Source organism: Oculina patagonica, chromosome 8 (genome assembly GCF_052425735.1).
Source record: "Oculina patagonica isolate OP01 chromosome 8, crgOcupat, whole genome shotgun sequence".
NCBI lineage: Eukaryota > Metazoa > Cnidaria > Anthozoa > Scleractinia > Oculinidae > Oculina > Oculina patagonica.
Window position 1 is genome coordinate 9,433,737 of NC_135765.1, and position 15,664 is coordinate 9,449,400.

The 15,664-nt window shown below is 37.8% G+C and overlaps 2 pseudogenes across 2 annotated transcripts in view; one reads left to right on the forward strand and one right to left on the reverse strand.

Moving 5' to 3' along the window:
- Positions 1-11,034, reverse strand: part of LOC144662526 (uncharacterized) — a 379,417-nt pseudogene extending 368,383 nt beyond the window's left edge. Inside the window, exon 1 of the transcript XR_013572465.1 lies at positions 10,684-11,034. The product of XR_013572465.1 is annotated as an uncharacterized LOC144662526 (transcript). The remainder of the gene's footprint in view (positions 1-10,683) is intronic.
- LOC144662537 (uncharacterized) overlaps positions 1-15,664 on the forward strand; it is a 241,253-nt pseudogene that overhangs the window by 176,687 nt on the left and 48,902 nt on the right. The window lies entirely within an intron of this gene.

Here is a 15,664-nt window from a genome sequence, read left to right on the forward strand (position 1 = left end):
GAGAGTGACCAACGTCAAATTTCTCCTCACAATATCAATACTTAATAGAGAGAAAAGGTTATGAGAATTAATAAAATGATCCCAAAGGTGGCTTCAGGTTATGCTGTTTACTGGCTTGTATGGCACTTATGTGTCATGAAACATGCGAGCCATGAAAGCCATTCCAGTTCAGTTAGCCTACATAAGATTCCGGTTAGCCTATATAGACTAGTACTCTGGCTAGCCTTAAAAGCACTTTGGTTGCCAAAGGGTACATCATGTTGCTTGCAGTTAGCTTTATATTGGGATTAGGGTTTTCTGGCTTGCTTAACTTTAAAGCCTCGCGATTTTTTACATTGCTACTTTAAAATGCTACTGAAGGTCATCCAACAACTGAAAATACAGGCCTTAAAAACAAACAGATTATTTGCAAAGTAGACAAATGTCTGGTCAAAAAGCAGATCTTAAATGCCTCAGGTAATGAATGTGTGTAGAGAGAAGAAAGGGAATTGCCAGAATTGATTGTCACATAACTATGTGTAAAACTAAGAGATCAACAATTACCTGAACTTGGTACAATCCATAGTTTAACTCACTGAACAGTAATCCAGAATGTCCTGTCAAGACATTAGGCATTCTATTAGTCCCAAAAATTACTGACCTGTAGACCACAAAATTAGTCTCTAGTCTAACTTAAAAAAAAGAGATCACACTGAGCTGAAATGTTTCTTCCAATTTCAAAGGTATCACATAAAATTTTCCTGACGTAATTTTTCTTTGCGGCCTAAAATGGCCACTTGGTCAATATTTTGAGGAACATTTCCTCACGTATAAATAATGAAAGGATGCGAGTCTTATTAAATTGAAAAAAAGTAGCTTAAAATTCAGATAACGAACATAAATAACAGTTGATCACATAATAAAGTTAGAGTCTTCGGGATAATCTCTTAGTAGCACTTAGTCAATTTTAATCCCAACTTCAACAAAATCAAAATTCCTCATGTGCCCTCATTTTAGGAGGGTGGGGGTGGGCGGTTATTCGAGGCTGGGCGCTTATTAACTTTTTCTACCTACAGGGTGGGCGCTTATTCGAGGTGGGCGCTTATTCGAGGTTGGGCGCTTAATCGAATAAATACGGTAAATCCAGACGTTTCGGGACTTCTGTCCCTTCATCAGTGGAAAAAATAAATAACAGTTGTATGCCTCGACGAAATGACTGCCATTTAATACTATCGCCTTGTTCTCACCATCTATTTTTTTACGCCTAGCCAGGCTTTAATTCCACTAAGCTAAGTTGATAATCATGATAAACGTCGAAGACATAAGCTTTAACCAGTCTAAAAAAAATCATTGTTCAATGAGAAACGCTCACCTCAGCTCCCTGTTTATAGTTTCTGTTGCCCACGTTTTCGCACGTTTCTACTCATTCCATATTCTTCTTTATCGGGAATACAAATAAAGGAGGTTTTCCCCACGTTTAGGGTCTCGTTTTGATCGCGTCAAGAAGGAAAAACATCGACAAAACTGTCCTCTATAACTCAAAATTTTGTCGCATAGTCGCCATTTTGAAAATGCTCTTCATGAGCCCACAATACGGACCACGGGGAATCCGCTGGGGTGACCACTAGCAGGGGGAGGGGCAGGGGCAGCTATTTTTAAAACTTCTCCCCAGGCCCACTCTTTTCGTCTGGAAGAAATTACATTCAACCTCGCGAAGAGCAATTGAAATGAGAAAAAACTGACAACGCTATTATAAAGAGCATACACTCCTTCCTTTGGCAAAATTTTCTTTTATTCCTACCGCAAGTTGTCGTTGAGAAGGAAGCCAACAAACTTTTCAGTTGTATTTTTTACTGCCGTCCTTTTTTAGGAAAAAGTAATAATGGCCATTTTTTAAAACACTATTTAAAAAACTACAACTTGGCGTAAAAAAATCTTAAGAGAGAGATACAGGTAAAGTTTTCCAGCGAATTTAAAACTGCGGTCCGTTCTGATCACGTGACCGATGACGTCATAACAATAAAAGTGATAAAAATGTACTTAACATATAAATATCTACCAACATGTAATTTTTTGCTTCCTCACATTTAATGCAACGCCAGATACGCACTTGTACCCAGACTCCCACTTTTTGAAAATTGTACCTAGCCCCTTAATTTTTTATATTTTTTTCGGTACCCGGGCAGTCTGAAATACCTCACACCAATGTGCTTCAAACTGCAATGACTGCTTTTTCAGTAACAAAATATCTTTGTCACAGTGAGCAAAAACCAACTTCAGGGCAATGTCACGTGACTAATGACGTCATCGTCCAACGACTTATACAAGAAGTAGTTTGTGGTAAGAGTTATTTCTATACGACGTACTACTCCTGCTGACTTCAAACTGACCAAGTTATTTGGCATTGCCGATTTTTCAGTTGCAAAGGAGTTTGGGAAGGTTTTTATTATAATTATATATTGTTTTTATAATTATTATTATTATTATTATTATTATTACTATTATTATTACAAGTGAAACCGGTAAAAACAATATATAATTATATATCCCATAGAAAACAGGTAAATGTGAAAATAGATTAGTGTGTATCAAACAGATCAATCTGCAGCTTACTTTCATAAGCAAGTGCCTACATTGTGTGGTTCCAGAAAATACCCATACCCACCCCAAGGATGGTCATTGGAAATTCTGAGGGGGATGAGGGTCTCAATAGTACAAATTTTTTAAAGAAAGTATGAAGTGAAACTAGAAAGCCCAGGGGGTGGGAGGGTCCAAACCAAAGAACCATCCTTGGGGGAGGTATGGATAATTTGGAACCACACCATGTGGAACCAAGCCTGTGCTGCAAAAAAACTTGACACATTAACTTAACCTGGAGTAAAATTTGTGGTCTGCGATAATAATTATGTAAATTCTCTGTTATTTCATTATTTTTACATGTTTTTATTGAAACAAAAATGTTTTGTCATGTACCTCAGAATGGTTTTAAAACTTACATGTAATTAAGTGTCAGTATTTACATGAAGCCTTATTGGGTTCTAGGGGAAGCCACGAGCCAAGCAGGCCACACTGCCAGAGCTTATCCCGGTTTCTGTAGCATTAAGCGGCTAGGAATATTTCTACTCCCCCCTGAATGGGATGCTAGTCCACTGCAGGGTTCCCCCCCCCCCCCAGCATTATGTCGGCGGTACCCATTGACACACCTGGGTGGAGGGAGGCACTATGAGAGTAAATTGTCTTGCCTAAGAACACAACACAAGTGACCCCGGCCGGGGCTCGAACTCAGACCGCTCGATCCGGAGTCCGGTGCACTAACCATTAGGCCATCGCGCCTCCCATCTTATTGGGTTCTGAGATGTTCATATTATATAAAAAGCCATCAATGTCACTAAAGTCTATTCAGGTTTAAACGGGCAACATGTGGGAATCAATCATGTGATAATTTTATTACATTGACACAGTGTGTATTTTTGAGTTCATTTTGACTAACAGGAATGCCCTTGCAAAGTCTTCAAATAACCTGTAAATAGAAACAAAACAAACAAAAAACTATTATTTTGATGAAATTGCTATTTTCCAGCATGCAGACTGTATATTAAAATTAAATGGCCCTTTTCAGTGTGTTAAAAAAAACTGGCTACTTTTATGTTGGGCCAGTGGATCCAATATTTTTTTCCACTTGCTACTGTAGATAGCCAAATGACATTTATGGATTTTTATTTTTTGTTGTAGTTGTTTCGAAAGAAACATGGGGCTTTGGGTAAGCTTATAATGGTTTAACCTTGCCCAGTCTACCTGGGTCAGGCAAGGAAGAAATCAATTTTCTTTGCACCCTTCCTTTCGTTAATTATTGCAGAAAAATGTCATATTATTTTAATAATCTTTAAAAATGTTTTGGACCCTAAAACTGAATTAATTTTTTGTAATCTGTTCATTTCAAAGCATTCCATCACTGAAATCTATGTTTGGTATTCTTTTAGAGCAAGTTGCCAACAAAAACTAAGCTGGAGTTTATTTAAATCAAATTTACAGCTACTGCTTGGCTAATTTTAATATGAGTTAAAAAAAACTTGGGTCTTGACAAAGTGCGAGCCAACAAGTCATGACAGCCATTCCACTATATACAAATATCACATTGGTTAGCCTAAAAAGCTCCCTGGTTAGCCTAAGCAGTACTCCAGTTAGCCTGAGTATAGTTAGCTGAGGTGGCTTCAGGTTATGCTATTTATTGGAGTTAGGTATTTCTGGCTTGTATGGCACTCATGTGTCATGAAACATGCGAGCCATGAAAGCCATTCCAGTTAGCCTACATAAGATTCTGGTTAGCTTATATAGTACTCTGGCTAGCCTTAAAAGCACTTTGGTTGCCAAAGGGTACATCATGTTGCTTGCAGTTAGCTTTATATTGGGAGTAGGCGGGTTTTCTGGCTTTCTGGGTTTTACATTGCTACTTTAAAATGCTACTGAAGATCATCCAACAACTGAAAATACAGGCCTTAAAAACAAACAGATTTTTTGTAAAGTAGACAAATGTCTGGTCAAAAAGCAGATCTTAAATGCCTCAGGTAATGAATGTGTGTAGAGAGAAGGAAGGGAATTGCCAGAATTGACTGTCACATAACTATGTGTAAAACTAAGAGATCAACAATTACCTGAACTTGGTACAATCCATAGTTTAACTCACTGAACAGTAATCCAGAATGTCCAGTCAAAACATTAGGCATTCTATTAGTCCCAAAAATTACTGACCTGTAGACCACAAAATGCAAAGGGAACGTAAATCTATGTTTACCAATACAATAAAACATCATGGAAGAACAAATTTTAAGTTAAGAAATGGTCTCATTTATTAAACATACCCAAAAAGGCATTCCAAAACGTGAGTAGCACTGTTAAATTGAAGTCTAGATTAGCTACCAGGTTGACTGCAAGTAGTCTCTAGTCTAACTTAAAAAAGAGATCACGCTGAGCTGAAATGTTTCTTCCAATTTCAAAGGTATCACATAAAATTTTCCTGACGTAATTTTTCTTTGCGGCCTAAAATGGCCACTTGGTCAATATTTTGAGGAACATTTCCTCACGTATAAATAATGAAAGGAAGCGAGTCTTATTAATTTGGAAAACAGTAGCTTAAAATTCAGATGACGAACATAAATAACAGTTGTATGCCTCGACGAAATGACTGCCATTTAATACTATCGCCTTGTTCTCATCGTCTATTTTTTTACTCCTAGCCCGGCTTTAACTCCAGTAAGCTAAGTTGATACTTATGATAAACGTCGAAGACATAAGCTTTAACCAGTCTAAAAAAATCATTGTTCAATGAGAAACGCTCACCTCCGCAGGTCCCTGTTAGTTTCTGTTGCCCACGTTTTCGCACGTTTCTACTCATTCCATATTCTTCTTTATCGGGAATACAAATAAAGGAGGTGTACCCTACGTTTGGGGACTCGTTTTGATCGCGTCAAGAAGGAAAAACATCGACAAAACTGTCCTCTATAACTCAAAATCTTGTCGCATAGTCGCCATTTTGAAAATGCTCTTCATGACTCATGAGCCCACAATACGGACCACGGGGAATCCGCTGGGGTGACCACCAGCAGGGGGAGGGGGAGGGGCAGCTATTTAACTTCTCCCCAGGCCCACTCCTTTCGTCTGAAAGAAATTACATTCAACCTCGTTAAAGGCAAATGAAATGAGAAGAAACTGACAACGCCATCATAAAGAGCATACACTCCTTCCTTTGGCAAAATTTTCTTTTATTCCTACCGCAAATGGTCGTTGAGAAGGAAGCCAACAAACTTTTCAGTTGTATTTTTTACTGCCGTCCTTTTTTAGGAAAAAGTAATAATGGCCATTTTTAAAAACGCTATTTAAAAAGCTACAACTTGGCTTAAAAAAAAACTTAAGAGAGAGATACAGGTAAAGTTTTCAAGCGAATTTAAAACTGCGGTCCGTTCTGGTCACGTGTCCGATGACGTCATAACAATAAAAGTGATAAAAATGTACTTAACATATAAATATCTACCAACATGTAATTTGTTGCTTCCTCACATTTAATGCAACGCCAGATACGCACTTGTACCCAGACTCCCACTTTTTGAAAATTGTACATAGCTCCCTTAATATAAAAATTTTGTTCGGTACCCGGGCAGTCTGAAATGCCTCACACCAATGTGCTTCAAACTGCAATGACTGCTTTTTCAGTAACAAAATATCTTCGTCACAGTGAGCAAAAACGAACTTCAGGGCAATGTCACGTGACTAATGACGTCATCGTCCAACGACTTATACAAGAAGTAGTTTGTGGTAAGAGTTATTTCTATACGACGTACTACTCCTGCTGACTTCAAACTGACCAAGTTATTTGGCATTGACGATTTTTCAGTTGCAAAGGAGTTTGGGAAGGTTTTTATTATAATTATATATTGTTTTTATAATAATTATTATTATTATTCGTACACAATATTTCGAAATATATCTGTGTTTCTGATTGGCTTTCGATCCCCGACTAATTCCAGCTATTCGGCTAGCACCGACCAAATTTGGAAGAAAATCCAATTATTGGATCGCAACCGTCCAACATCAAAAATTATTGGATCGCAACCTCATTTCCAGAATGATTATCCGATCGCAAACCTCGTTCCCAAGAACCGCTTACGTCACGCGACTAAACGGCTTTGCTGCCGAGCAGATTGAAAGCGCGAAATGGCCGCTAGATTTGAGCATTACGAAGAGGCAAAATTTAAAGTTATAATAAGACAAGGAAAATCAAAACACGGTAAAAGGAACGAAGGGGAGTCGATAGATTTTGAAAGTGTATCTTCAAGAGGAAAAAATCCCTGATCCAGCCACAGTGGTGGACTTGGAGCGGTTTTACGAAAATTCTACGTCGAAGTAAGCAAGAACGATGGAAACCTGTACTAAAAAACATCGCTTTGTGTCATCAGATTTAGCTTCAATAGACACTTCAAGCAAGTGCTAAATATCGACATTACAAAGGACAAGAAATTTTAATGAAGGTAACCGAGTTTTCGAAGTTTAAATCAAATTTAAAATCGAACGTTGTTGTGTATTTGTGTACTTTGCTTACTGTCAAAACCCTATTAAATTCATTTTGTACATTTGGAGCTCTGGAAATATTTTGAATGAATAATAAAACAATTATTAAATTCGGCTTTCGTATGATATGAAGAATCATTCTTCATATCATACTCAGCGTGCGTATCATACTCAGCCTCATCCAATAATTGCTAATTATTCCTATTATTATTATCATTATTATTATTATTATTGTTATTATTATTATTATTATTATTATTATTATATAAAAACAATAACTTTATTTCACGCAATCATTTTAAATACAAGCACCGATAAAAAGGATTTAGAATTAAAAAAAACTATATAAAAAGATACAATGCATTTGTATAAGCGAGAATTAAAATCTTAAAGTCATTTTTTGTTATTTATTTTTTCAATATTTCAAAATCACTATTATTATTATCATCACCATCATCATCATCATTAATCCTTTTTATCGGTGATTGTATTTTTAATGATTGCGTGAAATTATTTAATTTAAAAAATGTTGTTATTATTATTATTATTATTATTATTATTATTATTATTATTATTATTATAACTCACCCGCAACGAGTACAATGTACTCCTTCTGTTTTAGGTTCCGTTTGTTCACAGTGATTTTGTATTTGAGGTTACTTATATTCTGCTCCAGAAGTCTTTGAATCTTGTTATCCATGTCGTCCAAACAAACCTCTGTTTCCTCATAGAATTGGTACAGGGTTGCTCTTTTTCTCTCATCTTCCTTCTTAGCCTCAGTCAACACAGAAAAGGCCTGGTCACAAAAAAAACATAGTAAGAGTTAATGATGTTTATTATATGACTAGCTCCGTGAGCGGTCAAGATGAAACGAATCCCGTGCTCTGATTGGCTACCCGAGCGGTCAAGATGGAGCCATCTTGACCGCTCGGGATCGCCCGCTGTGTTCTCGCAAGCGAAAAAACTTTTCAGTTCCGTCGACGCTACTACAAAAAGCTTTTCCGTCGTAAACTTGAGCTATGAAACCATTTACCGAAACAATACAAATATTTTCTGCCTGTTTCTAGCAAAAGAGAGTCCAATTACAAAGAAATAGGTCGTGAATCGAACGAGAACAAACTAATTAAACAGCAAATGTTAACGAGTTTCGTGAATTTTATTTGCCACAACAACCAGCTATTAGCTTAAATACAAAAATTAAAACGCAAAGCGACTTGAAGACATGATATCGGTTTTGTTCTGCGGAAAAGGGAGAGAAGTCAGTGACATACCTGAAGAATAAACAATTCGGCAAACTTGTCGTTTGTGTAAATCTTGATTGAAATCTTGATGGAGAAAGCGGTCGGCACGGCGAACCATTCAGGCACTGTAAGCTTTTAAAACATCTTCTCACCGAAGCCTCTAACGCTCACGTCGAATAAGGTCGTGTCGAACATTTAAATCAATGATGTAGGAAAGTTCAAGCTCTTCCCGTGAATTTATAAGTCCCAAACGCTTTCAACAATCACAATTTCAATATTCAGCTCGTGTCACCGTGTCGGCAGGTTTGCACCACTAAAGCGCCAGAAGCGAGCAAATACTCTGCAAAACGTCCAATAATCAAAAGCTGGCGGCCAGATAGAATGGACATTCTTGTTTTAAGGCTTTAAACTCAACGTCGATTTGCAATTTTAGTATCCTTTTGAGGGTTAAAAAGAGGTAAATTTCGCTGTTGTCGCGTCGTTTTACTTCGTCTCGATTCATTCAAGAATTTGACAGTCAGTCATTAAACTTTTAAACCAATGAAATGATTTTAGCGTGCGCCATTGAATGTGCATGCAACTGGCTTCCTTTTCAGTACTCGAAAAAAGTCATATAATAAATCCTTTATTGACCAAGCTTGTTCGGTCAAGATGGCAGGATATTGGCCTCGTTCTTTTTTTGCGTGTTTATGGACCTCGACTTCGTCTCGGTCCATAAACACGCAAAAAAAGAACTTGGCCAATATCCTGCCATCTTGACCTCACGCTTGGCCAATAACCCATATTTATTTTCCTCCTAATCATCTTACTATACTTTTCTTGCCTTTACAATTTGAAGATATTTTATTACAGAGATAGAAATAGAGGACTGGCTGCCTAGAATGACGATGGGGGCAAGCGCTTGTTTGGAATCCTATATCTTTAAGTCTAACTGGTAAAATGCACATGTTTCATATCAGTGGTGAAGCTTTTCCCAGGCGGACCAAGTGTACGGACCGCTTACCACCGTTGTAAATGCGTATAGACAAAATGGCAGAAGATAGAAGTGGAATTAACGGCATTTAAGTTCTCCTAAAAACAAGAATTTTATTTAAAACTCTTAAATCGAAGTGTTTTTAAGGTCACTGAACCGTATTCACGCTACTGTTGCTGTGGCGATGTGGTTTAGTTTTCAAAACATTTGGGCCATCCACATTTTGGATGGCAACTGTTCCACAACTCGGCTTGGTTGTACAAAAAAACATTTCTTTTTGAATAATCTGAATGCGTTAGCTTGTTTACATCATTGCTTAATTGATAGGTCAACGGGTCGTCGCGCAACACAAAACTGGTCCCTAAGTATTTTGGAGTATTAAATTCCTTCTAAGGTTTTGTACATCTTTGTGTTTCTTGTCTTATCTGTGGTGACTGAGGCTTCGCTAGCCTAATACTCGGAACAGATCATCAACACTGCAATCAAAACGAGCGAACATTAAAGTGGCTAGGTGTCGCAATTTTGGCACTGACCAACTGGTCATAGAATTAACTGAAATATTACAATAAAGGCTTAAAACTGTAGATGAACTCAAAAGAAAGCCAGAAAGGCCAAAGGGTGCATTGATGGGTAAAATTCGAGAAGATTAAAACGGATTGCATTCGGGTAAACTTGAAAAACGTCGGCCCAACTTTTTCAAGTTTACCTCAATTTGTATGAACGTGTCATTCACAATGACCTGGCTGAAGTTGTCTGCCAATTCCCTAATTGTTATGTGGCCAGTGATTCAGCCAATAAAAGACTTTCGCTCTGGCTAGAGCTCTGAATTAACAAAAATAAGTAGAATTATATAAAATACCGTAACCTAGCCCCTTTAAGGTATTGAAATAATGTTATTTTTTCTGAAATTCCCTGTTTCACTGTATCATGTTTACGAGTCGATGTGTATTTGAAGGGGTAAAATTGATGCTCCCGGGGATTGTTGCCATAATTTAATTTTGCGCCTTTGTTTTAACCTCTTTCTGTTCAAAACGTATTCCTTGCATATACTTTATGTTAAGCGATATTCAGTTGCCCAAGAAAACAACAGGAATATCTTACTGTGATACAGCCAGAAAAAAACAATAATACCAAATAGTAAACAAAGATAGCTGAGACGTCTCGCACTGGCACCTATAATCTTCTTCTCAAGGAACATTCTTTGTCGTTCGGAATGAATCGATTAACAGTCATGACATCATTTCTCTCTGTTATTCAAAACTAAAATTCTGTCTGTCCTAATCCAAAAATGACGTATATAAAAGCATCGAAAATGGCATAAAACATCGGTTATATTTTACTACCTTTACTACCTGGGTGCTATTTTTTATGCCCCGCAAAGGAATCGAATCCTAGTGACGCCACGAGGCTAAGCTTGACAAAACCTACCTCCTTTGCCGTCCAACTGGATTTCTTCTCTGACATTTTAAGCCTTTCTTTCACCTTGTGCTTCATCTCGTCCAATGTCTGAAGGTCTTCGCACGAAACACCAAGAGAATCCATTATTCGGAGCATTTCCCTAAGACTCTTGATGTTGTCAATGTCTTTTGCCTCGGCCATGTTTGAAAAAGATAACCTGAATGCGCGAGGCTTGATGTATCACTGAATCACCCCAAGTAATGAAAATGCGCCGTACTTAAAATCTCGCTCGCTGTCACTACATTTCTCGGTATATCAAAGTCTCATTGCTTTCATAGCGTCCGTGAATCCCTTATATTTCCGCGTAAGAAAATTGTTGAAAATTGCACTCAGGCTACTCCTTTCAGGGTCATATTACAAATACGGTATTTGCAACGCTTCCGCGAACCATTGGCTGAGCCACCGTCACGATAATAACGTGACAGATCACGCAATGTTTGACAAAAAAACCGAAATATTGACCATTTCCACATCTCCCATAATACACTTTGTTTGCCCGCCAAATGTTTGCATAAGTATATTTTGAAATTTCTCTTGGGACAACTGTATGTCCCAAAAGAAATTAAAATGGGAGATGTGAAAGTGGCGAAAAGCCATTTGGAAGCTTATAAAGCTAGGTGGCTTACTACAAAAACAGCGGTGATAAACATTATGAAAAATCGCATTTTTATAAACTTGACGTTTCGTATGCTAAGCTACATACATTTTCAAAAGTGTGACCGTAAAAAAAAAAAAAAAAATTAACGGTCATACTTTTGAAAATGTATGTAGCTTAGCATACGAAACGTCAAGTTTATAAAAATGCGATTTTTCATAATGTTTATCACCGCTGTTTGTGTTATATTTTTAATCAAGTTACGATGGCCTAAAACCAAGAGTCTTACTACAGTTTTGAGCGGGTAAATGAGGGCAACGTTTTATCCTCTTGTAAAATGTTCAGAAATGTTTTATATTCTGATAATTTATTATTACTGTTTCTTACATCGTACAGCCATTATATGTGACATCTGAACAATAAGGATGCTAATAAACAGCCAAAATGAACGACCGAGTGCTTATGAGGAACTGGGTACTAGTAGTTTTAATGGCGTTTTTCTCAAAATCTACATACCGTAGAATTCCGGTTATAAGCCCCCCGCTTATAAGCCCCCCCCCCCCCGGTTATAGGCCCATCTACTTGAAAACAAAAAAAATACATCCGATTATAAGCCCCCCTCTACCGGATGACAGTACTGCTGCTTTATTATGCGTTTTTAACACTTAAAAACGTATTTCGATCGACACTCCCGTGGCACAAGTCGAAACGTTGTTTTCATTCCGCTTATAAGCCCTCCCGGATATAAGCCTCTCCGTTTATAAGCTCACCCAAAACCCCTTACGAAGTTGTATAAGCCCAGGGCTTATAACCGGAATTCTACGGTATATGACCCAACCTCAAAATTTCAAAACTTAGAAATTGGCTTTATTTTATTTATAAATCTTAGTTTAACCCTTTTGAAACTGTGCCGGAAGCTTGTGGGCCTAGCGAGAGGAACTGACTTAAACTGCCGACCCCTTTTTATAGCACTTATCCTCAATATTGCATTGGGCATCCCTACTGCGCCTAATTTCACGTGTGTTTACCGCGCGCACATTCAAGGAAGGCCCCTTTTTCCCAAAGGGGTTAGGGGGGGAGGCTTTTTATGCCTGTAGCTCGCCATAAAGGTTATTCTTCATTTTCTCGTAAACGAGTATGGTGAACTATCATTTTTCTTTCTTTTGTTTTGAATAGCTTTCATGCCAGTTGAGCCTGCGATAATATATTTATTTGTTGAGAAGGAATGCGAACGAGGCGAAAGAGTCGACTCATCGATTAAAACAACGCAGAGTGCATGCCCCTTTCTCCTTGTTTGTACGTCAAAGCGCTGGGAACTGCACTAACAGATATCGAGCAATAACTTTCTTTGTAAAACAAATATAGACCAATCTCCAGTGTATAATAAGACACAATCGTCGGAAAAGTGAATTTTGCAAGCAATCATGAATGTAACCAATTATGATACAAGGAAGTATTGCTTATTAACAGGCTGCTCCTAAACGGGTATGGGGACCCCCATTTTTATTTCAAACTTTACGTTCCAATACGATAAACAACCAGTAGACTTCCAATAGGCAAAGATTGGCTGAAACTTCAGTGCAGGTTCTATTTAAGAGTAATAAATTATAACCTCACTGCTATGGAAGTGAATTTGTGTAATGTATAAAGAGAACGGGACGAGCAGTCCAGTTGCTTTAAAAGCTAACCTGCCAGTCCGTCAGTCAGTCAGTCAGTCAGTCAGTCAGTCAGTGGGTCAGTTAGTTAGTCAGTCAAACAGTCAGTCAGTCAGTCAGTCAGTCAGTCAGACAGACAGACAGACAGACAGACAGACAGACAGACAGTCAACAAACGAGTCATCATTCAATTTATTCGTGTAAAGGGATTTTAAATAACCGCAAAACAACTTAGTTCTAGTCAAAACTAAGCAAAATGGCATAAGTGTCTAATAGTATATATATAATTGTTTAAAATTTCACGGTTCAAGTAAAACCACTCTATTAGGAGACGTGACTCTTAAGTTAGCCAAAAGCTTGCGAGAAACAAATCTTTCAACTACACTTGCTTTTATCTTTTATACCATTTTGACTCCTTTATACTTTGTTATAAAATAACTCAGATACTACGCGCGCTCTGATTGGTAAAATTGTTCAAAAAACCTATGTACTATTGTACCGGTAAACTCCCGCTTCCGTCCCGACATGGTCGCACTACGTTCGATTACGCATAAGGACGAAGAATTAACGTTTCTTTAATATCTTCTTTTGGTCTATCTGATTGTTAAAACGGAGAATATGGTTCTCAATGTGAAAATTTACTGAGGGTGGATCACAAAAACAAATTTTCCCACTTACTACAGTTGGAGCGAAGTAACTAGAGAAAAAAACGAAAACGCAGAGAAAAACATATGAGAAGGAACACACTAAACAGGTCGGCTTTCATCGGACTGGAAAAATATTAAATACATGGATACCGTTCCATTCAACATTTACTCGGAAATGTTATTTGAAAGAAATTAAAACTGCATCAAATTGGTCGCAATAAAAGCTTACTTGAATTATTTTGATGGCAGAAACTTACGCTGAGTCCTTGCGCTTGAATTATAATTTTAGTTTTATATGCTTTCAGTGCCTTCTGTCAAGTCTGTTATTCGGCGAAAACAAAAGAATACGGAAGAAATAAAATCATAACAAATTTCTAAAGCAGAGTTTGTGGAACTAACCTTTATTCTCAATACCTTCGTCAGTCTGCGAAGTTTGTAAACTTGCAAAGTTTTCGTGCAGTCTCTCACTTTCGCGATGAATGACTCCGGCCACAATTTGCTAGTTTTCCACGTCAAAGAACTTTAAAATCGTTGAATACATTTCGTACTATGTCAGTTTGCATTTTTCCTTTCCTTTCTTAAGAATTTTATAACTTTAAGACAACCACTTTTGAACGTTTTTCTCGTCGATCCGTGAATTTTGTGTGCGGAGTTGAACCTGTGTATGTTTTATTCTTTCAGCCACTGTGATTGGTTTGTGTGCGGAGTTGAACCTGTGTATGTTTTATTCTTTCAGCCACTGTGACTGGTTTTCCGCGTCATCCGATGAACTTGTTGAGAATAAGACATTTGATAACGAAAAATAAGATAGATTCCTATGCCTTTGACGAAAGTTTTCTATAGTAATTTCATAAAAGCAATAAACCGCACTTTCTAGGGCTTTACTGGCGTAATAAAACCACTTGAATGTTGGGAGAACACTCGAAAAGCTTGTAAATCACTCGCCTGCGGCTCGAGATTTACATGTTCTCCCAACCTCCCGCGTGGTTTTGTTACGCCAGTAAAGCCCTAGAAAGCGCGGTCTATTGCTTAATTAAAGACTACCCTTATGTACCTAAAGCGGCATAATCGTCTTTTAGCAAAGGTCGGATTTTTTCTTACTGCTGAACAGCTATCGGTATGATCGCCCTTCACCAGGGATTACGTCATTGACACCCGGCTGGCAGAGCACGTGACCAAAACTAAATACAAACAAAATTCTATGGATACGTCTTTGTTAAGGTAAAAAAATCCTCAGGGTGCTGATAAAAACGCGATTCCCTAATAGTTGGCGCGTAGGGCTAGGAATCAAGCTTGACTAGTGAATGAACAGGCTCTATAAACGCCTTCTTTTTTCACCATGTTTGTCTGAGGACCCATCGAGTCTTTATAAATATAATTTTCTCTGCTCCATAAGCAAGATTCTCCTAGGAACAAAAATATAAGTTGATATTTCGTGTAGTCAGTATCAATTGATCACATATAAGCTACGAAAATTCTAATCAATAGTTCATACTGGTATCACCAGTTTGATCTTCACTAACTCAAACCCATAATATCTTTATGATAGTTTAAACATGCTGTCAACCAATGTTGTAATTGGTAAAGAAGATAATAATAAATATAATTCAAATAGGGGGTATTGCTTCGACGTCCTTGTACGGCTTGGTCAACTCGCTATGACACATTGAAGCAGTTGGTCGTTCGTCTGCCTCTCCATCCCAGCACCATTGCATCAGATGTTGCCAGCCATCTAGAGGATTCCTACTGCCCTCAACATGGGACGGTCTAACATCTCCAGCCACTTTCTGTAATAACGTATTCAAATCTCCTCCTACATTTAAGAAGGGCCCTCGTACCATACCACATCACCCACATCATGATGCCAAAGCTATATATATCTGCCTTGCTATCGTACACATTGGATCTGATCACTTCCGGTGCAACATAGGCAGGTGTACAGGTCATCATGGTACCGGTGATCATGTTTGCTTGTTTTGATACACCGACATCAGCAACCTTGACAACACCATTGTGTGATATATGTTAAAGAATACAAATACCAAAGCAACTAT